The 27,458-nt window shown below is 43.1% G+C and overlaps 1 protein-coding gene across 1 annotated transcript in view; it reads right to left on the bottom strand.

The window, feature by feature from the left end:
• Positions 1 to 4,377: 4,377 nt before the first annotated feature.
• LOC139591560 (pulmonary surfactant-associated protein D-like) overlaps positions 4,378 to 27,458 on the bottom strand; it is a 214,072-nt gene continuing 190,991 nt past the window's right edge. Inside the window, exon 3 of the mRNA XM_071430250.1 lies at positions 4,378 to 7,602. The gene's annotated coding sequence lies outside the window, so the exon portion shown is untranslated. The remainder of the gene's footprint in view (positions 7,603 to 27,458) is intronic.

Genomic DNA, 27,458 nt, shown 5'->3' with positions numbered 1-27,458 from the left:
GGACAGGCATGACACCTTGACCTGTGAGAGGCCCTTCTGCAGCTGAGATATGGGGTCAGCAAAGAGCAAATGTGAGCAGTGAAGCAGCACAACTGCTCTGCTCCAGAGCTCAGTGTTGGCTGGGATGTGACCTTTGCCCAGCCATCTCAGAGACTCTTAATGCTTGGGAGTTTTATCAGTGTCTGCAAAATTTCTTAGGTTAGTTTAAAGTCTAATTTGTCCTTCAATCACAGAGTCATGTCTTTTTTTTTTTTTCCTCCTCCTTCATCCACAACTAGATAAGGCTGCCTAGTGTATGGCTTGCATTATGTACCTGTACAGATTTCTTTATTTTATTTTATTGTTTGTACTAATGATTTTAATCATGGAGGTTTTTGCTTTGGAAATGGAAGGCCTGTAGCTTTCACAGCACAGATGGGAGATAAAAGCACTATAATCACAGAGTGCGATCAATGAGACTTTTTCCAGGAAGATGCTAAAGGCATTATTTGGCATTAACAAAGAAAGGGATAATTAGAAAATAGGCAGAGAAGCCTTTATTCCTGTAATTAATTTCAAAGTTGGAAGTTCCCTTGTGCTTTTCTGTTCAAAAGTGACAGCATATGAGCCATTGCAAAGGAGATGTGTATTAATCATAAATCAGAAACAGGGAGGAAATTGAAACCTGTGTTTCCACTGACTTTAAAAAGAAAAAGCTTCTGCCTGGAGTTAATGTGTATTCTGACTGTATGTGAAGGAAAAAACAATTATAAATAGTTATTGACACATTACATGAAAGGCAAGAGGAGGATGTAGCCAAACTTGGTTTCCTGGGAGACTGGGCAGTCCTCTCCAGAGTAAAAATAATGCTCAGGAGTCACTTTGATAGCTTCAGGCTGTGCCTATGTTTGCAGCTGCTTTTTTTTCTGCACTAATTTTCTACAATTGCTATCAGCTCCACTGAGGGCCACAGTGATGGAAGAAGTGTTCAGCAAACTTCCTCTGCCTCCCTTCGTTTTGCCACTGTCAAAACTGTTTCTGACTGAGAAATAAGAAATAAGTGGCTCTGCTTTAGGAATGCCAGCAGTCACAGCCGTCTTGCTTACAGCCTTCTCCCATCTGGATCTTCAGATTTAACAGGCAAACTGAACATCTTCCCCCGGGGTAAGATCAAAAATTAGCAAAGGAAAAAGGCATGCACAGCTTTCTGTGTGGTTTTTTTCCCCTTCTGTCCCCTAGTCCATGGCTGTTGTCCCCATCATCACATCCACAGGCGTGACATGAATTGGTGTGAAGTGTCCAGCTGGTGAAGGCACCACCCTTGCTACAAGGGGCGAGGCTGGAGACCTCTAGCACTGGTGGTTTTTACTCAGAAACACTGGATTCCCTCAAGACAGCTGATTTTGCAAACAGAGCCACATATTTGTTTTTATTTTATTTTTTTTTAATATGGACAGCTTTGCAATTAGTTTTTTTTATTTCAGTCTGAATTGAACTGATATTATTGGCTTTTTATCATGGCTGGCTTGGCAATGACTGGTGTAGGTGAGCATAACCCTCCTGGTGCCTCCTCACACCACAAGGAATTCACAGCCTACACACACTTGCAAGTTCCTATTTGTGTAATTTTGGAGTTGACTGCAGAACAATTGTTCAGTCAGCTGTAATGTAGCATATATGTATTTATATATAACTTCATCCACATGGTAAAATTTTTCATGTGCACACACACACACACACACACAGACAGACACACACACTGTGTCTTTAATGATTTTCTCACTTATTTGCTCATAAGGTTGGTTAGATCTCTTCACTTATATTCCTCTCCAGCTTTCTCTAGCTCTAGACCTGCAGGCAGGTGAACTTGGCATTTTACTTTACAACAAACTGGATCAAAAAAAATGCATAAAGGTAAGAGGATTACGTACAGGTTCTGTATGGTTTTATTTTTTCAGAGTTCATTCAAGGACAATCCTTCTTTTAGGTCCCATTCCTAAAGTTTCTTTGCTTAAAGGAGAGAAATATGTACATAAGCTTATCACAGAGCTGTACCCAGCATTTCACAATGTGCTGTTGGCATTTGCTGGTGGCAGCACTGGTGGAGCTCTCTGTGTTTCCCAATGCATGGAGAGAGTGTTTGGAACAACAGTTTTCTTTTCTATTACTTGTTAATTTCCATTTTCTCTTCTCATTGCATGAGCTCCAAGCTCTCAAGCAAGTGATGCTATTTAAGTTCTCCTGGAAATACTTCTTACACATGCAGGAATAGAAAAAAATGATCTGCATGTCCCTGGCAGAAATATCTTCTGAAACCGCTAATGGTTTTCTTACCTCACGGCTATATCCAGGGAATGTTCCTGCATTTACCACTCCAAATCACTGCAGAGATGGCTTAACTCAAGGCAGACAAGATGTTCTTCTCCTTCCAATGAAATGATTTTCTCCTGATATGTGTCCTTCAGTCTCATTTTTGAACATAACCTGGGAAAATCACCCCAATCACTGTCAATAGTTAGTCTTTGGCCAGTGGCTGTAAAGCAAATCTTCTTTTTCTTTTATCCATTTATCTCTTCAGAGAAATAAGTTTATTAACTTTGATAGGAAAAACTTTTAAGTTTTAATTGTATGAATAATTTTAGAAGGTAGTGCAAATTACTTTCAATTTATAATTAAAAATCAAGTTTGTAGAAAGGCATACATATGAAAGTCAAATATCTAAAATATCTTAAGAAGGTATGGAGTAAGACAAAGGAAAAAGGCTCCTAAATTAAAATTTTCCAGAACACTTAGATTTCATACAAACACAGGCAAAATACTTGCTTAGAATTTAACTTAAAGATGTGACAGGACACCATGTCATCCTTTTACAGCCCATGTAAGATATGTTATGATGCACTGCAATGACTGCAAAACAAAAAAAACTTTGAAGACAACTTAGTAATACCTTGATTAATGCAAATTTTATGAAACATTCAAAAGGATATTAACATGTACTCAAATTTCATCCCTCATTGGCAAATGTAAATGTAACATTTGGCTAAATAATTGTCAAAATTTCCACATTCAAAACCTTTCAGTAGCTGATTAGACTGCGGAATTAACTTTTGTGTAAATCTTCCTGAGCCTTTTGATTAGCTTCCCAATTGTCACTGGGAATTTATAATAAAAATTACAGCAGCAGGCTTAAAATTGTTTGAACATGCCTAGAGCTAAGAGCCAACTAAATTGAAATCTTTTTAGTTATTGGAGTATTCCTGCTCTTCGCTCCTCTAGAAGACAGAGCAACATTTTAGCTTGTCCTAGAAAGGAGTCCAGCTTGACTGCAGGCAATTCCAGCCTGTGAAGAGACCCAAAATAGACACCTGGCTCATTCCCAAGCCATAGTTTCCAAGTGAACCAGCTCCCAGCTCAGTCTTTCAGAGATCTCTCACTCGCACAGAGATAGACTCTGCCACACCATTCATGCTCAGCAGTGTGTTAGTCCTCAATTAATAACTCAGGCTACACCCAGAATCAGGCATTTATTCTCTGTGAATATGTTTAACACAACCTAGATCTCCAAAATGGCCTCTCTTTGTGGAGACAGACCTCATTTGCTCTAACCCCTTGACTGTGGCTCTCCTATTTAGGCTCTGTTGGACTACTAAAAAATCCTCTCTTTCAGCCTAAGTCACCCCAGCTCTGCCCTGGCCAGCAGCCCAAGGAGATCTGTGTGGGATTCACAGCCCATGGGCTGTCCCCAGGTGCTCCCACCCCATCCAGAACATCTGACACATCTTCACCGACTATTGGCAAGGTGTTTTGGACTTCCGAGCAAGAAAAAAAATAATTTAAATTCGTGGTTTTCTTTGCTGTGAAAGGGAAATTAGTTCCTTACCCACTCCTCCTTCCAGACCGGGATATGACTCAGATCCTGATAGTTTAAGGATGATCAGAGCCGATGCTGGATTTCTTTTGTGAGATGTGTCGTAGTTGTACTAAATGCTGAGGATAAAATTACCTTCTGCTGCAGTCTGCTGCTGCTGCTGCTGGAAAACAAGCAGGACTTCTTCCTGTAGCTGGAGGTAGATTGCTTTTCATCTGGACTTCAGTCAAATTCACAGTTTTATGACTTCCCATCGAATGAAATCTAAAATTCATGTAAAAATACCAAAAGGAGCACACTTGTGCAACTTTGACAGCGCTGACAACTGGGGGATTGCCACCATGATATTTTATGAAAAACCTTTTCACCAGGATTTTTCTCCTGAGAAGCTGAGAAGCCTCAGAAAAGAAATGTAAACAATAATTATCTGATGGCTTGGAGTGTGGTTTGGAGGTTGCTTACCCACAGGTGCATCTTTGATTGGTTCCCTATGAATTGTTTTTAATTAATGACCAATCTCAGTCCAGGTGTGTTGGGACTCTGGTCAGTCACGAGTTTTTATTATTCATTCTTGTCTAGCTTTGTGATGTCTCCTTTCTCTTTCTTTAGTATAGTTTTAGTATATCATTATAATATAATATAATAGAGTAGAATATAACATAACATAACATAACATAACATAACATAACATAACATAACATAACATAACATAACATAACATAACATACATAACATAACATAATCAGCCTTCTGAGAACTTGGAGTCAATTCTCATCTCTCACCTCGTCCTGGGGACCCTCAAAACCACAACAATTGGTGACCACAGGGGATATACATCATGGGCAATCCTTTCAGAAAGATTTACATTTCTGCTCGGCTTCCAAATGAAAAATATCACAAGGAAACACAGGGTTATTTATGGTGCTAACAATGCATATTTTTGAGGGTCTCTGGTTTCCTGTGGTGCCTCATCCTTAGGGCACTTCATTGTGAACGTGCTGGCACACATCCTTTTCCCAAGCCCAAAGCCACCTGGCAGCTACAGCAGGAAGAATGAAAAGCAACATCCCACTTTCAGTGGTAAATTCTCAACCTGTGCACGATTTGTTGTAGCAATCTACCCATTTGCTCTCCTGCAGGGATAAATTACTGATGTCTGGACTATGCTGTGGAAGGAGAAAGATTTTATAATAACCCCATAGCTTATACTCCAAAGCATGAAGGTTTCTGCTTTATTTTAAAGCATGGGAATATCTAAAGCAATATTCTCCCCATGTAGACTTAAAATAGTTTTGAAAGCCATTATTTTCCCTCCGAATTTGCCTTTAACTCAAATTAAACATACAAACATGCATCTTATAGGAAAAAAAAAATTATAAATATTCCTTTTCAGTACCTGGCTTAAAATACTTTGCAAGTTCATTGATTTTTCAGAAGGCTGGAACTGAGCAAGTCTGAACAACAGGTATCTCCTGAGGCATTTCAAATAGAATATCCCAAAGCAGAGCGCTCACTAGGGTTGTTTGCTTTTGAAAATCTTGACTGTGGGTGACATTTCTGTTGGCTGGATCCCTTAACTCCAGGTAATACACAGCAGAAATTAACTGCCCCTCTGTACACATGCTCATGCCTTTTTTAAATGATATTTTAAATGTAAATAACTCCCTGAATACCCGAGGTTCATTCAGCACAAAGTCCTTATACGTAGGAAGCCTCAAGATGGCACTCTTGAACTGCAGAGTTTTTCAGGGAGGCTGATTATGAGTTTCTTGCAAGGGGAAAAAAAAAAAAAAAAGAGAAAGAAATGCAATGGTGAATGCAACCTGTGCAGGAATAACCGGAGGAAATATCAAGTAGAACAGCAATATCAGACTAAGACATGAAAACCTATAAGAGTTCACATGGCAAAATATATACTTGAAAGCACGGCTTATTATACAAATTAGGGTTGATAAACCCTCCAAATTTTGTGAATAAATCCACAGTTTTTTGAAGCTTCATCCAGTTTTTTATCTTGCTCACCCTCCCCTATTCACTACTTCCTTTTCTCTCCCTGAAGGTGTTTTGGTGTTACCTCATGCGTGTCCTGGGGCTGGCTGAGGCGATGCTCAGTGTTTGGTAGATGTCAGAGCACACTTGTGCAGGATATTTATGCCAGAGGCATGTGAATAAGGGATGGTGAGCAGGAAAAAAAAACTGGTGAAGCTTTGGTTTGCAGACCACAGGCAGAATTCCATGGTCTGTAGAGCTTGTGCCTCTCAGTTCCTCCTTCCATCACCTCCCTCCATGGAGCAGAGGCTGTGCTCGGTTCCAGCCGTCTGAAAAATCAACGAACTTGCAAAGTATTTTAAGCCTCCCCTGATGGCTCCTTCCTGGATGTTCCTGCTTCCTCCTGCAGCACAGGCACAGAAGGAGGAGGCCCTGATGTCCCCAGCTTTGGAGGGGAGGGAAGGACACCTACCTTCCCTTCGTTTGGAACTCTCAGACCTCACCTGCTCCTGTGTCATAGCATCATTCCCTGCAGGTGGGTTCCTGGGTGGGATTCCTCCATGGGCTGTGTCAGCACTGCCTGGGGGATGGACAGGGCTGCTGTGCCATGGTTCCCAGGCAGTTCTGGAGCAGCTGGCTCCAGCCAGGCACTGTGGTGGGTGGGAAAGTGCTGGCACCAGCAGGTCATCAGCCCTGTCCCCTTGGGGAAGGGGGACCCAGACACGTGAAAGAGGAGCTGGGAAGGAGAGCATCAGCTCCCAGGCCTCCTGGAGCCTTTCTCTCCCTCTTCCTCTTCATCCTCCTCTTCCTCCATGAGCGGAATTTTTGTGGGAATCAGGGCAGTGCAATAGGGAGCAGCCATAGGAGGGAGGATGAAGACCATGGTGGACCTACCCTGGTTTAGAAAGACTTTTTGGTGGCTTTCTCCCATGGCATTTGCCTTCCCTGCCCCAGCAGTTTTCCTCAGGTGTTGCTTTTCTCCCTGTTGGCCTTGGTGACTGTCCTGGCAGGTCAGGGTCACAGCTGGCACCATCCCAGCCCAGCAGCCAGCCTGCCTTGCTGGAGCCACCACGCTGGAGCCAGCTGTGGATCTCTCTTACAAAATCCTCTGCTGACTCACCCTTCCCTTGCTTGCCTAAGTGAAATCATGCCTGCCTTTAAACATCTCATTGCAGCATTACATGACACATTTATCCACCTCTTTCACTGTCATGAACTGCTTCAGATAAGCAGCTATGAGGTTTTTGGAAAGATAATGTGGGGTTTTTTCTTTGCTCCAGGGCCTCTGAAGTAGGCATTACTTCTTCTCTGCTTGCTGATATAAATACAAATCTGTTGAATCACTGAGGTTGTTCCTGGAGGTGCTGGGAACTTGCTTTCTCCATCACAACGTGGACTCAGACATATCTCTCTGGGCCAGGTTTGGTTTAGGGAGCAGCACTGTGAGGATTTTCAGTTGCTGTGTCAAGATTGGAGGCATTTTTTACATGCACCCTATTTTGCAGAGCCAGTCATGCACTGAATCTGTGTCCATGTCCATTAGCTACCCAAGGCAAGAGCCTGATGAGTGATGCATTTTAGAGATGGACAGACAGGTAAAAAATGAGTGGAATTTTGCTTAGGTTGAGCCAAAACACAAAATTTTTTCTTGGTTTTTTTGTGGGGTTTCTTCCCCTCTTTTTACTACGTTTTGATCCATATGAGTTTTGGGTTTGCTTCTGATTTCCTTACCTTTTCAGTCAATGTTGGTTTCGATTCTGATTCACCTGGCATTTAAAAAAAAATTCTGCTTTATAAAATAGTGCACTCATTTTTAACTGAGAAAAACCTGTTGAAGTTTTTTATGGCCATACCAGCCATATCTGTTGAAAATAAGTTGAAGGTCCTGATGTTCCCCAAATTTAACAAAGAGAAAGTTGCTTTTTCTGAAGTAAAATATTTCAATCCATCTTTAAGGAAAATACTACCTATTTTTTTCTTTAGGAAGACCTCCTTGCCAATCATGATAAATCTTCTTTATTTCATCTTGTGATGATTATTAAAACAGTATTGAAACCATGCTTTGGTAAGTGATAAACTGCTGTACCTTGGTTTTTCAAACACAGCCATGCCATGGCTGTGCAAGAAGACAGTTTAGGACTTGGTGTTGTATTTCCTTGTGAGGTGCTGCATCTCTCATTTCCTATTGCTTTCTTCTGTCATTTGAATTGCTTGGTCCTGTGACATTTCTATAATGTTTTCTACAGCTTAACAGATCCTCAAAAGCACTAAAAGCTGTGCAGAGCTCATACAAATGCGCAATTCATCAGTTCAGAAAGGTACAAATAAAGACATTTTACAGGCTAGCATGTGAAAAGCATCATTTTTCTATCAGTCCTGTAACACTGGTCACTTTCAGACCTCAAGTATTCAAATACCTCCCATTTCTTTCCGATGCAAATAAATTCAGAATTTTTTTTTTCACATATAACACCCCCCAAAAATGAAAACGATCTTTGAGCTTTGTACTAGAATTTTTTACTTTCTTATCTGCATGATGAAAACTAATGCTCCCCTCTGTCTTAGGCTGGAATACTGATTTGCAGAACTTCTCACTGGAGGACAGGGTAGATATTTTAAAATCATACTTGCTCTTTAATGTGGAGAGCCATCTCTGGGAAAAGTTTGCAAGATCAGGCCCACGGTCATCATTTAGTCAAAGTGCATAATTCTTAGGTCTTTTAATCTTTTCTCATAAATCAATCCTCCAATCCCCTTAGTCGTATTTGTTGCTCGTCTCTGAATTCCTTCCAATTTTGCAATTTACATTATAATTAGAGCTTAGTGAAACTGATGAGAAAGTGATTTTTGGGGCCAATTTTTATGCTGCTTGTAAATATTCAAAATCTGGCTTTCCACAGGCTCGTGAGAGCCCCCCAAACTGTGTGACAATGGCAGGGACCTGAGGAACTCCCACTCCTGGGGCAAGGACAGATGTTTTGCCAGATTCTCCTACTCTGGCTTGCCACTAATTAGTATCCATTATCCCATTGATTCCTGTGTGTCTGTAAATGCCTACAGCACAGCTGACAGTGAATAAGGACGGGAGGATCTGCCCCAGCCTGAGCCAGGATCACCAAACCTCTCCCTGGTTTGATTCAAGGTGAGCCCTGGGCACAAGCAGGGCAGGGGTTGGGTCTGGCTCTTTGGGGACAGAGATGTTTCCTGAAGGAATTCCTGTGCTGGTGGGGGACAGTGCTGGGCAAAGCACATCCCTGGGTGGTTTTGGCTGCCATGCCACGCTCTGCAGGCAGCTGGGACAAATGGGGAAGTTAGAGCTTGCACCCTGTGGCTGCTGTCCCTCCTGGCCCTTGGATCTGCCATGGCTCTGCTCACCTCTGCCCCATGCAGCCACACTCTGGAAGAGTGCATGGGCAAATCCAGAGGCACTGAAGGTGGTTTGCAGATCAGAGACCTGAAGAAGCTCTACAGCTGGCAGGGGAGCAGCCACTGCCACCACAGCCACCTTCCCTGCTGTGCTGCCTGGCTGAGGGACATCTGCCCACAGCCAGAGCTTGCCCCAGAACTGAGCAGATCCTTCCTGCTGGGGACAGAACGTGGTCACCACAAAGACCTGATGGATTTAACCTTTCTCATGCAGTGCAGCCCACTGGGGTGTGTGCTTGTCCATGGCTGGAGGGGTGGCTCAGGGTAGGACCATCTGTGAGCCTTTGTAGAAGGAGCCTGTGCTGAGAGTCCTTGCTGTCCCTCTCTGATCAGCTGCCATTTATGCCTCTCAAGGGCACAGAATTGCTTTCTCATACTCTTTTTCAAACTCTATAGTTCTTGGGTTTTTTTATGTGACAGCTACAGTGGATTGGAAATCTGCTGCACTGGCAACAGGATGAAGACTCCTGTGAGTCTTAGCTCAAATGAAAGCTAGAGAAAAAACATTAGAAAATGAATAGCTGAACCCCTGCCTGCCTGTTTTCTGCCCTTGGCCATGCCATCCATGCTGTCCTCTTGGTTCTACCTCCTCTGAGTGCACAAATGGGAAGCCACCAGTGCATATTTTGAGTCTCAGTCACAGAGGTCAACCAGAACCTTTAAATGGAGGATATTCACACCAGACCAGAACAAATTTCTCCTGTATGCACCTTTGTAACCTCTTCCACCAAAATAATTTCTTATTCTCAACACAAGGTGCAGAAGCTTCCAGAGATCCTCCCTCAACAGGGTAGGCATATGGAAAACAGCAGCCAAAATAATGACTGTAAAGTCAAAATTTCAGGGTTTTAAGTCCTTTAGCAATTTTGTTTGACTTTCAGTAGAAAGGCTTAAATTCACAAAGCTGCTTGGTGGTGCTCTGATGAATTTAAACAGGTGGTTTAGGATGAAGAAAGCATGAGATGGCAAATCACTCACCTCTTTTGTAATTTTTTCCCAAGGACTAGAATTAGTACTGGTGCTTTCTGGACTGAACCAAGGTGCCATGTAAACAGCTGCAAAATTACTGGAAGCAACTTTAGAAACAGCCCATATGTGCCAATTTGCTGTAGCTGTGCCTTTCTCCTGAGGAACTATCTTAATCTCTGGAAACTGTGTACTTTCATACAACAACACAGACAGGGTTGCAGGTGATGTGATGGGGAAGGAGACTCTCAAAAATAAGGAATTAAAGTAATTAAGGCAGATATGAGTCTGCAGAAAACCTAGGGCCATAGCTCCATGACACGTGAAGTGTTCCTGAGGCTGATACTGAAAACTCAGTGTAAATCATTGGGGTGGTCCTGTGTCCTGTTACAGAGGAAGAGGATGTGCTAGATATCCCCATTTCAATACCAGGCACTTAATTCTTGGTGCCATGAATTAGTAACATTTAGAAAGAGCCATGATTTTTTATTCTGTCACTTTCAGGGTCAGGGAGAAACTGAGATTTATCTTGACATTCAAGAGGAGCAGGTCTGTTGGTCAGAGCTGGATCTTTCACAGGATATTATGGCTGAATTTATCTGAGTCTCATAACCCCTCTGGTTCCACCTCTCCAGGCAGAGCTGTCTCACTCAAATCAGCCAATCCAAAGATCACCTTAACTAGAATATCAAACCCACACTGGGAGATCGGAGCAGCTCAAACCATGACTGGACAATTTTCTATCAGATGAACAGTCTACTGCAAATGAAGTGCCACATCAGCACCCCCAGCTGGAAGCCATGTTGGTGATGTGCAATATCTGAACACACCAAACACTGAAGCCTTTGGAATTATGAAATGCTCTTGAGAAGCTCCTGGCCAGCAGCTCAAACCACAGAATCACAGAATGGTTGAGGTTGGAGGGCACATGGATGTCATTTGGTCCAAGCCCTCTGCTCAAGCAGGATCACTTAGAGCCAGGTGTTCAGGACCATGTCCAGGCAACTCCTGAATATCTCCAGGGATGGAGACTCCACAACATCCCTGGGCAAGCTGTGCCAGTGCTCTGTCACCCCCACAGTGAAAAAGCATTTCCTGCTACTGAGGCAGAACCTCCTGTGTTTGTTTGTGCCACTGCCTCTGGTCCTGTCACTGGACATCACTGAGAGGAGCCTGGCCCTGTCCTCTTTTCACCCTCCCTTTGGGTATTTATATACATTGATGAGATCCCCTCTGAGCCTTCTTATCTCCAGGCTGAACAGTCCCATCTCTCTCAGTCTTTCCCCACAGAAGAAATGCTCCAGTTCCTTAAACATCCTTGCCATGGCCTTTTGCTGAAGTCTCTCCAGCTTGCCTGGTTCTGAGGAGAGTGGAAGGAAGGATCACCTCCCTCCACCTGCTGGCAATGCTTTTTCCAGCCCAGGGTACCTTTAGCTGCTTCTGCTGAAGGGCATGTTGCTGCCTTATCTTCAACTCAGCACCCACTGAGACCCCTGGGCCTTCTCTGGCCACCCTCACTTCATGTCACTGACAACCATCCTTCAGGCCAGACTGTTCAGCAGGATTTTGGTGCACCCCACTGCTCATCCAATCCACACTTTACCAACTTGATGATAAGGAGAGTGTCAAAAGCCTTACTTTAGTCCAGGCAATGTCCACTGCTCTCCCCTCACCTACCAGGCCAGTCATTTCATCACAGAAGTTCAACCATGCCTTCCCCTTGGTGAAGCCACTCCCAGTGACTTTCTTGTCCTTCTTATGCCTGGAGATGGTGAATGGTATTATCTGCCTTAGCAAGGCTGGAGGTGAGGTTGACTGACTGGAGTTCCCTGGCTCCTCCTTCTTGTACAGAAAAATAGTTGCTCAGATTTGTAAATGATCACCTTTTCTAGGCCTAAAAGTACCAGTGTTTCTAAGTGTGTTCACTTAGAAACAGGAATTAGACTAAGCTGTGTCAACCAAATTAGTCCTGTGGGGTGTTTCTAGAATCTCCCCAGAATATAAGGCTCCTAAACAGGCAAATTCAACATCTACCTGGTGTAGCTTGCAGTCCAGACACAGAGCTTGGGGAGTGGGGTGAAGGCAGAGAGCAGTGAATTGAAGGGGAAATGTTAGAGGGGTGGTGAAAAAATTGCAGTAGAAACTAAGAGCTGAAAATGTTGAAAACAACAGCATTGGCACTGAGCAAAGATGATCACTGTATCAAAGACAATCTCTGTTATTTTTTTCTCCCTGTGTGGTACGAAGACACCAATGCTGAAAGAATTGTCTCAAAACCAGCTTTTCAAATGACTCCCAGCTTGACTGGAGAGGTGGTCCCAAGAGATTAAAAACTGCTTGCAAACTTCTGCATTCAAGTATAAAAATCCAGAACTACCCTTGCTCTCTCAACCCTCTTACACTAAACTGAATTATTCCCAGGTATTTCACCACTTCTCACTTTTTTTTTCTTTCTCATGGCAGATTGGTCTCTTCTGCCCTTCAGGCAGCATTTATCACAGATGTGCTTACCATGTCTTATGGAGTCTTTCCACTGAGATGTGCTTGTCACAAACATCATCACAAGTTAGGAAAAAAATAATCTGGAAGGAATTTTTAAAAGCTTTTGTACACCACTCTTCAGAGGTAGGTTCTTTTCTCCACATGCTGCTTAACTCTTTCAAGGTCAGATCACCCATGTGTCCAGATGTGCTGGTTCTGGTACTGACCAGTCCCTTCCCTGTCAGAGGATGGTGGGAGCTGCTTCCCCCTGCCCCAGGTCATAGTGAACTTGGTTAATTGTGGAGTTCAGAGCAGGTCAGGGGATCAGCATCTACTGCTGCTGTTGGAGAAGCCAGTGTTGTTGAAATAGAGATGAAAAACAAGGTGGACTTTTTCTGTCTCTCACATTGTCTTGTGTTCTTTGAGTAGAAGTTCTGCTATGTGGCTAATCAAGGGAGGGAGTAGCAGAGAGATCATCTGAACAACCAGAACCCAATAGTTGATTTGGATGGTGACAGTGAAAACACCTTATCTTGCTGTGGTGGCTGAGTGACCAACCCCTGCTGCCCAGCCTTCTGTGCACCACAGACGAGCCCCCACCGCGCGCTGCTGCGCTCAAAGCCATGGCACAGGTCTCAGCCTCACAGCTGCCTCTAGGAGAGCTCCAGTGGGGAGAGGATGAGCGTCTGTGTGTGTGTTTGCCTGCAGGCAACGGGGGAATGAGCCTGGAAGGAGCTCCTGCAGTGAACGGGGGAGTTTCTCTTTCTGGCAAAAAGTTTGGATTCTTTGCCAAAGCTTGTCACCACCTCCCAAAGCACCGGCCTGCTCTCTCTCCCATGCTGGTATTTGGCTCCTGCCTTCTTTCCTCAGCTGCTGAGAAGTTCTCCCTGGTTTTGGCAAAGGGGAGGAAGCCCTGGCCTGGGGCTTGGCACCCTCCTCAGCTGGAAGGGAAGTGTCTCAGGTGTCCAGGGTGCTTTGGATCTCCCAGCCCTGCTGTCACACACTGTGGCACACAGCTCCTCGGTTCCCATGGGAATGTGGACACCTCCTTGGTGTTTAAATCCATTTCCTTCTGGCCAGGGCTGGTGTCTGCTCAGCTGCTCTCAGCAGCCCTTGGCCAAGAGGTGCAGGAGTGTAGCCACATTTCTCTTCACAGAGAAAAGCAAGGCACATCCTCCCAAGAATATTTCTGGGATTCACATTCTCTGAACATCAGAGAAAGGAAAAAAAAATTCTTATAATTTGCTGTGCCTATGTTTGTGCAAAAGCAGAATGCAATATGGAGATTGTTTACCTGGAGTGATGGTGTTTTGTTCCCTTGGCCTATCAGGACCAAGTGTGTGTGTGAAAGTTGGGACTGTCAGGTGACAGCCATGAGATTCTGGGCAGTGGAGTGCTTGGCAGATTGAGTTTAGATGTAATGTAATATAATGTAATATAGTATAGGATAATATAGTATATTAAAGTAATTAATTAGCCTTCTGATAAGATGGAGTCCTCCTCATCATTTCTCCCTGCCATGGGGGCTGTCCTGTTTTGATACAGGAGCTGCTCAGGTGCAGAATGAGGGCGATGGATGAGCTCAGTGCAGGCTGGAAGTGCTGCCTGAAGGGATGAGGGAGCCAGTCTGAGCTCTGCAAACAGGAGGGAACATCTTTCAATGTTTAAAATATACTTAACCTTAGAAGTGTGTATTCTGAATTGTCCTGAGAATTGGGTGGAGTGCTGGGTGAGGTTTTATATTCTTTAAAGCAGGAGCTACCATGAGGTAGGGTAAGTTGTAAGTGTGTACACTCTCTTTCCTTAGAAAGGACCATACATGGCCTCAGAGAATGAATAGAATTTTATTAGTAAATTAAGTATTCTTCCCTTTGAAATATGTTTTTCCTAACCTCTCTCCCCCTGTCACATTAAGGCATTGATTTTAGCTATTTCAAAACTTATGTATGCATAGATATGGACATTTTCTCTCTCCTTTTCTCCTTTTGTCATTTGGTAATACTGGAGTTACTCTGAGTGAAGCTCCTCTGGGAGATATTCCAGGAGAAATGAAAGCATTTCAATCAAACCAAAAAGTGAATGCAAATCACATTTTGAACAGAGTACAGCTGTCCAGTAGAAACAATGATTTCCCTCCCTGCGTGTATCTTGGAAAAACTGATCTGTGCTCTTCACACAGGGATGTGATATCAGAAATTTGGAGTTACATATTGTTAGGTTGGGGTTTTTTCCCCTTTGTTTTGTGGAGAAGAGATATTCCTCATGGCAAATTTTCAGAGGTGCGATCAATACCCAGAATGAATTGTCTGTGATAGTTCTAAACTGCAAACCTGGAGACAGTCCATTTCTGTACTCCAGGGTGCTCTAACAAGCATCGTGGCTGAATCATAATAAACATTTGATTTTCCTATCAAAAACACATTTTTTGTGTTGTGTGGGTACCCACACAAACAAACATATTTCACTTCACCTCCAGTGTCTTCTATGGCATAAAATTTAAATACCTGGGGCAATTTATAAAGCAGATATAATGCAAAATCCATAGCCAGATCACTAGAATTCAAATATCTAAGCCTTTAAGAAACAGAAAAAAAAGCCAAGCAACATGCAGTTGCATAAATGCTCCATTCCCTGCTTTCCTTATATTCAGAAAGAACTCATAAAAAATCCTCTGCCATCTGCTATATCCCCACCTATAAGGCATGCTTGCAAATTCTTTTGATGTGCAGATCATTACTCGGGATTAAATTTTCATATATGCACGCCAATCTCCTCTTCCCATTCTGCTTCCATGCCCCTGCCTAGGTACCAGGTGTGCCCAGTTGGTGGAGGCTGCTTTTGTGATGCTCAGTCTTGTGGGGACAGCTGTGGAAGGGCTGGAAGAGCACTGTGCCCATTCACAGTGCTCAAGGCTGGTGGAGATTATCACTTCCCCCAAAAAGCTTGGCTGCAGCTGATCTGCCTGCCCAGAGCGAGAGGGAGGTGGGGAACCCTGGAAGGTTCCTGCTGCTCCCTTAGAAAAGGCTGGTTTAGCTTGCTGTCCTATCCCCTTTCACTGTAAGAAATAGACATATATAAAAAAATGTAATAACTAGCTGTTGGTTGGTGTTGAATTATGCTGAATCATTTACCCAAGAAGTACAAGAAAAATTACTTCTATTATGATGAAAACCTCCATTATTTAGACCAGCCTCAATTAAACCATCCTGCTGTCCAGGACTGTGTATTTCTCTGCTGTAAACACCACTCATATTTGCAGTTTTGCTTTGGGAAACTCTCAATTTTGATCTTGTTACAAAAGTTTTTGCTCCCCAGATTGCAGGTACAGAAATGGGAGGACTGCAATCCAAAAGGGTAGAAACACTTGCTGCTTGTTTCTAAATCTTACCTAGGAGGAAGCTTTTTGCTTAAATGCGTCTGAAATCTGACATTTCGAAGCAGAGTCTTTTGTAAACTGGAGGGAACTGAAGCTGTTAGACTGGCAATCTGGGAGCTGCTAAATCTACACTGGATGTACTTCTCTGGTTTGCATTTCCAGATTTACAGCCAGTCCTCAGAAAGAGAACTGGATTGAACCACTGAGGGTGATGGTAGCAGCACCCAGAGATCCTCAGTACCAGCACAAGGTAATTGAAAGTCCTTAGAGTTGCAGTTTAAGCTGATGAAGAGAGGAGAAAGGCTGACATAGAAAAATGAAGTTTTTTTTCCTCAAGATGACACCAAACCTTAGTGGCAGAGCCAGGTTTTAATCCCAGGTTTTATGATTTCTAGCCCATATCCAGTGATGTGTCCTGCTGCCCCCCAACACTTGTGGAATACATTTCTTTCTATATTTGCATCTCTTGCTCTGCCTATATAGACATATCTATATTGAACATACAGACTTCTCTGTATAGATGGATAATTCTCTATTCATTTACTAATTTATCATACATACCATATTCCAAACAATGTAAATATTTAAAATACTTCATTTGAAATGCTATCTGTTTATTTTGCTCTTTTAGAAATATCCAGAATGTCACACACTTTCCCTTTCTGTTTTGGAAAGGAATCCTTTCTTGCCTGCAGAGAAAGAGGCAGCGATATTGAAATTTCCACAAAGAGAGTTTGTCCCCTGAGTGTTCTTGCAGGCATTTGTGCTGAAGAGTTGTTAACATAAGCAGCATTTTACATGAAATATATTCCCATTGCTGCTTGATGCTGCAGCTCCCCATGTTTGCCAGCCCTCCAAGGAACCCAACAGCACAAATAAGAAAGGCAGGACTTAATATTTAGATTTTTTACTTTTCCAAGCAAAAGAAATAAGACTTCAAGCTTTTTCTTTTATGTGCACAAAGATTTTCTTTGGGATCACTTTAAACAAGTTTTTTTGTCCTGTGTGGCCAGAGCAGTTTTTGTTTGTGATGAGGAACCAGGCAGGTGGATGCTGATCCCCACCCCTGTGCTATCCCAAGTACAAACCCACTCAAATACCTCACTGTGGGGTGAGCCATCATCCCAAAAGGAACAGGAGGCTTTTGCATTGTGCCTGGCACTCAGAAGTTCCCCTTGCAGGGACAGGGGCATCTGAGGCTGGGACATAATCCTTCACTGACTGCAGAGTGCTTCCCAGGTGACCCCAGGTGTTATGCAAATGCTGATTTTTATTGCTGTGGGCACGCGAAGAGATTAACCACACCAGCTGGCAAGGGATTCGAAGTGAAGCCTCCTTCTCCCCCTCTGATCTGAGATCAAAAGCTCCAGCCCTGCCTGCCACACCCTGCTCCTGCAGGAGGGTGATGCCAGGGGCACCCAGATGGCAGGGCCAGCACAGGGGCATGGCTGGCACTGCCAGCTCCTGCTGCCACCTGCTGTGGTCCAGGAGGAGGAGGGAGGAAGAATAAGAGAAGGAGGAGGAGTAGGAGGAGATGGGAAAGGCAGGGAGGAAGGACAGAAAACACCATACCAGGACATGCTTTGCACAGATGTTAAAACCCAGGAGCATCTTTACTAATTGCGGCAAACTTGGCAGAAATTAAGGCTAATAGGCCTCCTTCGTGTGATTGTGTGACTAAACACCAGATGCCCTAAAGGCACAAACTGACAAAGCTGTGGAAATCTTCAATAAAGTGTCTCTGATCCTTCAGAGAGGGAAAGGATGTCACAGGGCAGCCTCCCCAGAAGACATCCCCCTGGGGATCAGAAGGATGGGCTGGGGATGGAAGTGTTGGGGCTGTGCGCTATAAAACCCAGCACCAAAATCAAATTTTATGACAAAGATGCTCTTGAGAGTGCATTTTCACAAAGTCATAATTTTTCTGGAAAAGTGGCAAAGCTCCAAATCCTTCCTTCCTATTTTGCTCTCCCAGCACAGCACTTCTGCCCGCTGTCATGAGAAGAACCGGATACTTTGCTAACGGCCTTGGTGCGTCATGGGATTTATCCAAGAGTGTTGTAAACCACATGGCCCTTCTCTCTCCAGCCTTATCTTTGAAATGTCTCAAGAGACATCTTATTTTTATGACTGCTCAAGGACTGTAAGCCTGAGGAGCTGCTTTTGGGAGTGCATATGATCCCTGTCACATCAAATGACTGCATCGTAATGTCAGCGCTGTCTGTGCAACATAAAGGAGCTGCTGAGTCCCAGCTTTCCATCTGCAGCTCCCCAAAATCCAGGATTTTAGGTCTGAAATTCCTATTCCAGTATTTTCAATAATTTGAGACTGTTTATTAAAAGGTCTAATGTGTGATATTTTACTTCCATGTGTTCTGTGGTCAGGAAAACATGGAAGAGGTTGCTCTTGAGAAATTTTTATCTGCATTTGTGGTTAATGTGCATGATTGCCTGAGGGAACAGCGTGGTACTGTGCCAATGATTCTTCTTGTTCCAAAGCACAGTAAAACTTTACAATTTTAAATCATTGGCACAATACCTTTTTAGGTTATTTCAGAAATACCAGCTATCAGTTTCAATAAAGTTGCAGCGTTTTGTTTTGATCTTTAAATTTATTGCTAGCATGAGAATAGTAATCTGCAATATACCTGCAGGTCAAAATGATGAAACTAACCTTGTTGGAATGAAACTTTAAAGGTTTTATGCTCTGTTTTAACATGCTACAAAATAGGGATTTGAGGTTTTTTTAAGGTGCCATTTTCTGATGGACAAATTCCATGGGAAGGCGTGTGACTAACATTAATCATCAGGACAAATCTGGGAATTTGAGGATGTTCATAATAAGAAAATAAGGAAAAGTTGCTGCACATATGAGTGTAAGTTTGAGTGCTTGTGACAGCAGTTCTGTGTTTCAGAAGATAAAATCAGAGGGTGTTTCTCCAGGCTGGTTTTGTGAAGCTGACATCTGATTCAGCCTCCTTGACCCCTCAATGGACTTGGATCTGGTGGAGGACATCACTAAGCATCAGAGGAGGAAATAAATACTATTAGTAAAGACATATTCCTCTTTGGTGATGTTCACTGTCAGGCTTTTGAATTTGTCCTGGCTCACCTTGACAAAGAATTAGCTGACAAAATGATACTGCAGTGTCAAGAGATAACTGGTTGATCTCATCCTCCAAACTGCCTCACCTATTTCTCACTGTGAGCTTGGTTACTCATTTCAGACATCCATTTATTTCTGTTTCACAGACCTATATTTTGCTGCCATATGTCCCTGGAAACCTTGACGTCAGAGATGACTACTCTTGTACCTGAGTCCAAATGTTAGAGGTTCATCAAATGTGTCTTTAATGGTTGCTTTTTTTCATGCTGCTACCCAGGGTTTTGGTCCCAAGCTGAAAGAAATATAATCTAGGAAAAGAGAGCAGCCTGGGAGGATGACTGGGTGACTTCACAGGAATACTTATTTTCTGGAATATGAAAACACATTGGTGGTGTAGGAGAAGCAGTAGGCTGGATGACTGGGGTTTTTAATATTAATGACTAAGTGTGTGTCACACCAAAGGTCATTTATTTCATGCACCCCACAACTATGCAAGCCTGGTGGTGACTAGTGGTGACACTTCTTGTTTGCCTCCATCATCTGAGCTTGTGACTGTGGTGGGAAGGCCTGGGCTCCATGGTTTTATTGCTGCTGATGTAATTATTGCACAGCTAATAGTCATGGCTCCCCAGGGCCTGAGGAAATTGCAGGAGGTGGGAGAAGTGGCTTCTAGAACAGTCAGCTCTGTGACCTCTGCAGCAGGCAGCAGGGTTTGGGTGAGCACATTCCTGGTGAAGGAGCAGGAGAATGTTGTGTCTGGGTTCATAAAGAGCCTCATAGATTTAAGGTAAGACAGCAAAAGGTGAGTTCATTTGTCACCTAAAAAAAAATAAAAAAAGGTCCAAACTCTTGCAACGGTGTTAAAATAGTAAAATAAAAAGCAGGGCTTTATTGGAAGCTTCCAGATACCCCCATGGTCATCAAACCTGACATCAGGTTTCTCTAATTTTTTATAAGTTCAACAAATGAGGATATCTAACAAATATTGTTCAATTAGAAGAGCAGTTGGTTAGGTAATTTTCCCCCAGGTTCTGCCCTACTGGAGTTGGTCCAGGGGCTTCTTTGCCCCATTTCTCATTGTGTCCTCTCAGATTCTGGTTGGAAAACAAAATGTCCTTTGGGAGGTTGTCCTCTTGGCAATAAGACCAAACAGTATTTCAGGAATATGTTAGAAGGTTAGCTTATAATTCCAAAATCTAAGAGAAAGTGTAGGAAAGATACCAAGAGCTACATAACAATGTATTAACAGTCTACAAAGCTACAAATGCATGAAAGATGTATAAAAAGCTAAAATCTTACGTATCACACTCACTTTCAAAAAGGAATCCCACAGACACTGAGTCCAGACAGAGAAACCATGGCCAGGCAAAGATTTACAAAACCCCAATGTCTATATCTAAGAAATCTGAGTGGAGAACTTATAAACAAGCAAGTTTATCAACAAGTTGGGTTTCCTTCTGTCTGCCAAACCAGCCTGTTTGAATCTATCTGCAGTGTAAAGAAATAACAGCATAAAAGTGACTATTTCCTCTTGTCATGAAGAGCCCTCTGGCAGGAGGTCCCCATCCACCCAGAGACGATGTGAGAGCAGCTCCTCAAGCCCTGGGGGATTGCAGAGAAGGCAGCGGGGTCACTGCCTTGGGTCACCTGCAGGCAGGGCCACAGCAGGCTCAGAGCTGCAGGTCCCTGTGCCACCCCACACCCTGTCAGGTCACAACCCAGCCTCTGAGGCTGCAATGGAACCAGCCATGACTGAAGGAGCTTGGGTGGGAGAGTCCTGTTACAGAATTGTGCCTGCCACGGTCAGAAGGAAGGAAGGCTTATATCACCCAAACCTAAAGAGTCCTCTCCTTCCTGCCTTGGAAGCAGTTTCTTTGCTGTGAATGCTGACTCAGCTGAGCACCAAATAGCTGTGCTTTGCTTTCCAGTGAAAGAGACTCTGAACAGCACAAACTTCCCCAGAAAATGTAATGTCTTCCCAAGAAAATCTGGTTTTTTCTTAACTAAAGTGTCACCTTCTTACACTGGTATTTCAGAACTTTTCTGACACATAAGAAATTAAATTTCTTACAGTCATAGATGAGTTAGGCTGAGCATGGCCTGAGTTAGACTCTGAGCACCTTCTCTGAGCAGTTATTTCCATATTTTATTGTGGAGATATCACCATACAAGCTTAAAGATGCACCTTATTTCCTTAAGCCTGGGAACAGGAGTTATCCTGGAGTTAGGCACTTCCACTGAAATAACTGTATGGACAAATGGGACCTGAGTGAGCAATCCAGGATTTAAAAACAAATAATATACCATACTAAAATACACATATTGCATCAATAGTTGAATTAAAACAGACTGTAAGAAAAGTGTAAATTCTTTTCCTCACTTGTTAAGAAAATGTTTGCTTTCCATTTGACTCCTATGCTGTGATATATTTCATTGCTTTTTTTATTAAAAATGCATTTATTGAAAGGATTTCTATAAGTCTCAGGAGACTTGGCAATCATTTTTATTGGATTGATCAGTTCCACTTGCATACAAATTGCTCTCTTTGAATTGACTGTTGCAATGCATCTTTTTTATAGAAACTGTTTTATTGATTCCGACATAAATAATGGACAGAGTACTTTAAATCATAAAAAACATCAGTTTGGGGGATTCTTACCAGAATCTACTACATAACAGACAACAGGAAACACAAACCCACAGTGCAACAGAAAGGATCTGTGAAACCTTTAGCTTTTAGAAACTTTTCCCTCCTGGTTTTGGCAGCTGCCATTTGTCTGTCAATTATATCCTTAATTTGCACATGTTGCACATGTTTTTGCATTCATGAAACATGAATAGGAAAAAAAATTCCCTTCAGCAGATCTAATGTGTCTAATGAGAGAAAAAGAAAGAGGAAAATGGAGGGGAAATTACATTCAGCTATTCTATTTTTGTTTTGAACTATTATATTAGGAGGGAGTTTTCTTACCTTATAGGTGTGGCTGCCTTTCTGCTCAAGTTAAGGCACAGCTTCATGTTCCCAAGAAACATCTTTTCTACCACAAACACACCTGCTGCTCTTGGGATAGTTTGGCCAAACTGCAGCTTATTTGGAAATCGTGTCTCTCAGTTGTGGGGTGGTTTGCTTCTCAGTCTCCACTTCCTGCCTCTTCATTTCTGAGTCATCACCAGCAATGGATTTCAGGTTGGTCTCTATTTCTCTTTCCACTTCCATGTATGACCAGCCTCCTCACTTTTCCATTCTAATTACTGTCTGGGGTTTAGGGTTACTTTTGGTTCTCCAAACCCCCACAGTTACAAACACACTCCTGTTTCCTTAGCTGCCAGTCAGGGCTCACTAACAGGAGCTCAGGAGCAAGGCTGAGCTGGGATTTGAAGGAACAAGAGAGAATTGATGCAATGGGATCCCGTTTCTAACAGAGATTATTGAAATGGAGGTGTCAGGATGAAAGTGTTTTCCAAGAAAGGATGCATCTATGCTGTAGGAGATACAGCTGCCATGTGTCTGGGTTTTCTTGATCTTGTCTCATTTTCTGACTGGAAATATCACTCCTTCTGGACTGCTGAACATGGGGAAATTCAGGCCAAATGGGCATGCATTTTTCAGATTTTGTCCAGGCAGAGCTTCTGGGCAGAGAAAGAAGGCACAGCTGGTAAATCTGAATCCTAGGCAGATGTTCTGCCCAAGAGCAGTGAATCCAAGACACTGAAGATGGATAAAGGCCCATGAACATGCAGTATCCTGCATGGACACACTCATTTCTGCTCAGGACATCTCTGGCAGACATGTGGAAATCCTAGGAAGAGATGTTGAGACTGTGGGCACTTAAAAATGGTGAAATAAAGATTGGAGAGCATTCACTGTGCCGCTCTCCAGCTAAATTACGTCTTTAGTCATGTGTTGGCCTTGATTTCCTGCCTTGATTTTACACTGAAACCTGGGGCACACTGCTCAGGTGTCCTCATCCTGCCACAGTGGTGGCCTCCTGTTTGCTGTTGATCAGCAGCAGCTGTGGAGCACAACTTGGATGTGTCAGCAGCTGCTACATGAGTGCATTTCCTGCACAAAATGGAAGAAAGTATAATGGCCCAGGACATGGTAAGGTCCTGATTTCATTTAAAAAAAAAAAGTTATATAAATCAACAGGGGGTGCCCATATTTCCTTAAGACTGCAGAGGAATGGCTGGCTTTTTTTTTTTTTTTCCAAGGCACTGTTGTTTTTTTTTTGAGAAATTAAGAAAAAAGGAAATAAAAAATAAAACAAATGTTCTCACCCATCTGTCAGCAGTCCATTAGCACACAACTCCTTGGCAGTAGGGAGAAGAGGAGCTTTTACCAGGCTCTGAGGTGGATGGTGGGGCAGAAGCAATGCTGGCTTGAGGCAGTGGCAGTATGTCATGTCATGCTGGAACTACTCTTTCAGCAGCAGCCACTTTGATGCCTCTTGTTCCTCCCTGCCTTCTACTGACTGAAATTTCTCTTTGCATACAATGCAGCGCTGTGGAGCAGGTGAGGTTCCACATTTCCTGACAATATCCTTTGGTTATTTCTCAAAGAGAAAGCTGCTTTCCAAGAAAACCTCGCCATGTGATCTTGAAATGCTTTTGCAGAACTTGCCTCACTGATACTTTGCTTGTCTCACCAGAAATCTGTGATTATATCCTTGTTTCCTCTCACTTTGAGCAGACTCAGGAGCAGCCAGAAAGCAGAGAGGAGCTGCCCTCTCCAAGCAGCCCTGGCCAGCTTGCCTCCCCAACATGTTTTAATAACACTTTAGATGCCCCTGTCCACACTGTGGAAAAATTCTGTGAAAAATGGAAAAGTATGATCAGCTTAAATTATGGTCTGCAGTGACAGGATGGGGAAAGTGAAGCTGGTTTGTTTTTTTTTTTTTTTTTTTTCTATTTACATTGTGCTCCGTGGAGACAGCAAAGCTTTACCCGGGCTTGCTTGAATAATGAGCCACTAAGCAGAGAGCTGCATATCACTTAACAAACAGCTCCTCACAGAATTCCTGTTAATTATGCCATTCCTTCTGATTAGATTCAGCTCATTTCTCACTCACAGGGCTCGGTGCAAGGCTCTGTGGTGCCTGGTGGGAACAGCAATGACACATCCATGTGGAGCAGTCATTAGATAGCCTGAGAACTCTGCCTGCCCAGCATGGTCATTTGCCTGCAAACTGACACCCCTGCCATTCAGGGAAGGGCTCTGGGTGCTCCTGGAAAAGCTGAGACCCATCTGCAGGGATGGGCAGATTGTCACATGGAATGGGCAGAGGGGAGATCTGCTTCCCAAAGATGTGCACAACCCCCCAGAGCTGGGGTATGGTGGTGAAACTTTATTCTCATTACAGATTTGGTGATGTGAACATTGGCAATTAGAGCTTTCTTGGCTTTTTATTTTTCATTTTTTGGCTGCAGCTGGGCAGGTGGCAGATTCCATGAGGCTGAATGGCCGTGATCCTGCAGGAGGAAGTAGGGAGGGAAGGGGAACACATTGTCCTGGGAACTCAGCATGGTGACAAGGGAGCCCGTGCTGAGTCAGGCAACAGAATATAAAGAGAGTTTTAATCACAAGAAAATGAAATTAAATGTTCAAATGCAGAGCATTGGATTGGTACCTCCTTCATCTTATTGCCCAGTAGTTCTGTATTTTGTGTGGCTTATGTTCATTATTGCCCCCTTAAGTGGGGAAGGGAAGGGAAGGGAAGGGAAGGGAAGGGAAGGGAAGGGAAGGGAAGGGAAGGGAAGGGAAGGGAAGGGAAGGGAAGGATACCCCCTGCTTGGAGCTCCCTTTGGAGGTGCTGGCAGTCCTGCTGACTCGGACTGGGAAGCAGCACAGCTCATCATTGCTGTCCTGTTGGTGAAAATCTGATAGCTGGAGTGTGGTGGCTTGCCCAGGTGGGTTAAGCTGTCAAAGCTGCTTGACTTGCACCACTGTGAGCTCAGGGCCCTCTGAATCACACTGAGTAGCAAAGTAAAGACAATTCCATGGCTTTTGTTTCCTCTAACAATGAAGGTTTCATTGGTTATCACTTCTGGGCCTTTCCTGGTGGGCTCCCACCTTGCTGCAGAGGAGCAGGAGAGCAGAGCTCAGCTGTGAGCTCAGGAGGAGGACTCTGTTCTGCCAGAGTTCTTAAACTCCCCTGCTCTCCCAGGGAGTGCTGGTGTTTCTTTCAGAGATCTTCTAGCCCTGTGGCTGGGCACCATGCTGTATTTTCTGTATTTCTGCTTTCAAATAACTTAGTTTGACATAGCTGAGAAAAGAAAATAGTGGTAGCATTTCACTTTGGTAGCTTTTAATAGCAGTTCTTTTATGCAGGTGAGAAAATTCTGATTTCATCCTCTGCCTGTGTACCAACATTTGTCTCTGAAACACTTCAGCTGCAGCACCAGAAATGGTGTTTCTGCATTAACCAAGGCCCACAAGTGCAGTTGTGAGACTCTGCTTCACAACACTGCTAAAAATACAAACGTTTGTGGCGCACACATACTTTGTTTATAATCTCATCACTTCGTATATGGCTTCCATTGCAAGCTGTGGGATATATCATTCTGTCCCTTACAGTGTAGAAGTAGTGTATAAAAATCAGATTGAGCCCTTTATTTATAGTTGTCAAGAACCAGATGACAGAAAACATCTTCTGCCTGGAGAATGATTGCTGCTGGTGTTTCCTGGGTACCCTCTTCATCAAACAGTGGGAATGTTTCTTGTCTTCAGCATCACATCTGCAATGCTAGAGCCAGGAAAATGTCAATAACTCTGTTATTATGAATCCCTGCTTTCAAGGATTAATAATTTCACACTTACTCACGCACAGGCAAAAGCATCGGAAACTGAAATTTGGCACAAACATTTGTAATCCAAGAGCAAAGCTTAATTCTGCAAAATGATCTCTGCAGTTTTGAGTCTGAGAGAATTCTCAAGGTGCCTGCATTTTATTTTTTTTCTTTGAGTCAGTTGTTTGGAAATGATACAATCTCACTTGCTATCTGGCAAGAACTCTTTTGTATGCCTGAAGCTCTCAGTAGGGAAAAAATTGTGGTTTACTTTGTCATGCTTTCTTGCTTTCCTAATGGAGTTTTCTCTAGATGCCAAGGAAGGAGAGATGGTGAAGTCCAGTTGGTACAATGGAATGCCTCCCTCCCTTCTAAATTTGTCCATTAAATATTCCAGCCTCCCTTCATTGTTTAAAACACCTTTATATGTAGCTGAGTAATGTGTGTAAAGAATATTGTGCAGGAAAATATAATTGCATAAAGAAACCAAAGCTCCAAGTATCTCCCCAAGCATTGGAATAAAGGAAGTGGGTTTTGTTTGAGTTTGATCAGCTTCAGTTTTGCTAGGATATGAACTGTAACTCAAGTTTTCCCTTACAGATAGCCATTTATAGGCTCTCCATTTATAGTCTCTCTTACTCTTTCTCTCCTTCTTGACCTTTCCTTTCTCCCATGTAGACTTTAATTAGCTTTTTCTCTCTCTGTTTCAATGAATTTGGCTGAAATTTGTATCCCTGTCAACTTTTCCCCTCTTCCTGTTAGATTTTTTCCCTTTAAAATCAATGAACAGGTTCAAAAAGTATTGCCAGGTCTCATAGTTGCGCGTAATTAAAATACACGTACACTGGAAACAGACAAACCTCATTAGCTTAGAAAAGCAGGTTTAAAAAAACCCTCTGGCTCTCTCAGCTTTTGTGTGACATTATCTCAGTTGTCCAAGAATGACTAATAATCTAAGAACCTGCAGTAATAGTCTGAATTTCTCATCAGTCATTGCCCAATGATCTTTGGGCACCTTTGCAAAATGTAAATAAACTGAAGTGCCAAATATAAGGCAACATGCCCAGTTTGATTTTATTATGCAACTGGCAAGTTGCTAAATTACAAAAGTGTTGGTGAAGAAAATTTGAACAGATGTTTTTTTCTGGTGATGCACAATTTCATGTCAAACCCCAGAAGTTGGTAGCATTCAGAACACCCACACTGCTGTTGTTGATGACAAGGGAATACAGTCCAGTTCAGCTGCTTCCAGAGACCTGACATCCCTCCTCTGCATTTCTGGACTGCTGGCTTAAATAATTCACTCATTCTGAAACCATGCACTTGCTTCCTCCCTCAGTCACCGATCCAAAGCATGAACAAACTTCCTGAAGTTATCACTTCATATTTCAGCTTGTAAAACATGGCATTTCAGGCCTTTTGCACAAGCTGCCTTGGCTGCTGCTCCTGCTGTGGGGCCAGGGCATGAGTGGTGTCCAGAA

Source organism: Agelaius tricolor, unplaced genomic scaffold (genome assembly GCF_023055355.1).
Source record: "Agelaius tricolor isolate 1412-34295 unplaced genomic scaffold, bAgeTri1.0.p SCAF_7, whole genome shotgun sequence".
In the NCBI taxonomy this organism is placed as follows: Eukaryota; Metazoa; Chordata; class Aves; order Passeriformes; family Icteridae; genus Agelaius; species Agelaius tricolor.
Note: the sequence above shows the minus strand (reverse complement) of the source record. Positions and strands in the feature narration are given on the sequence as shown.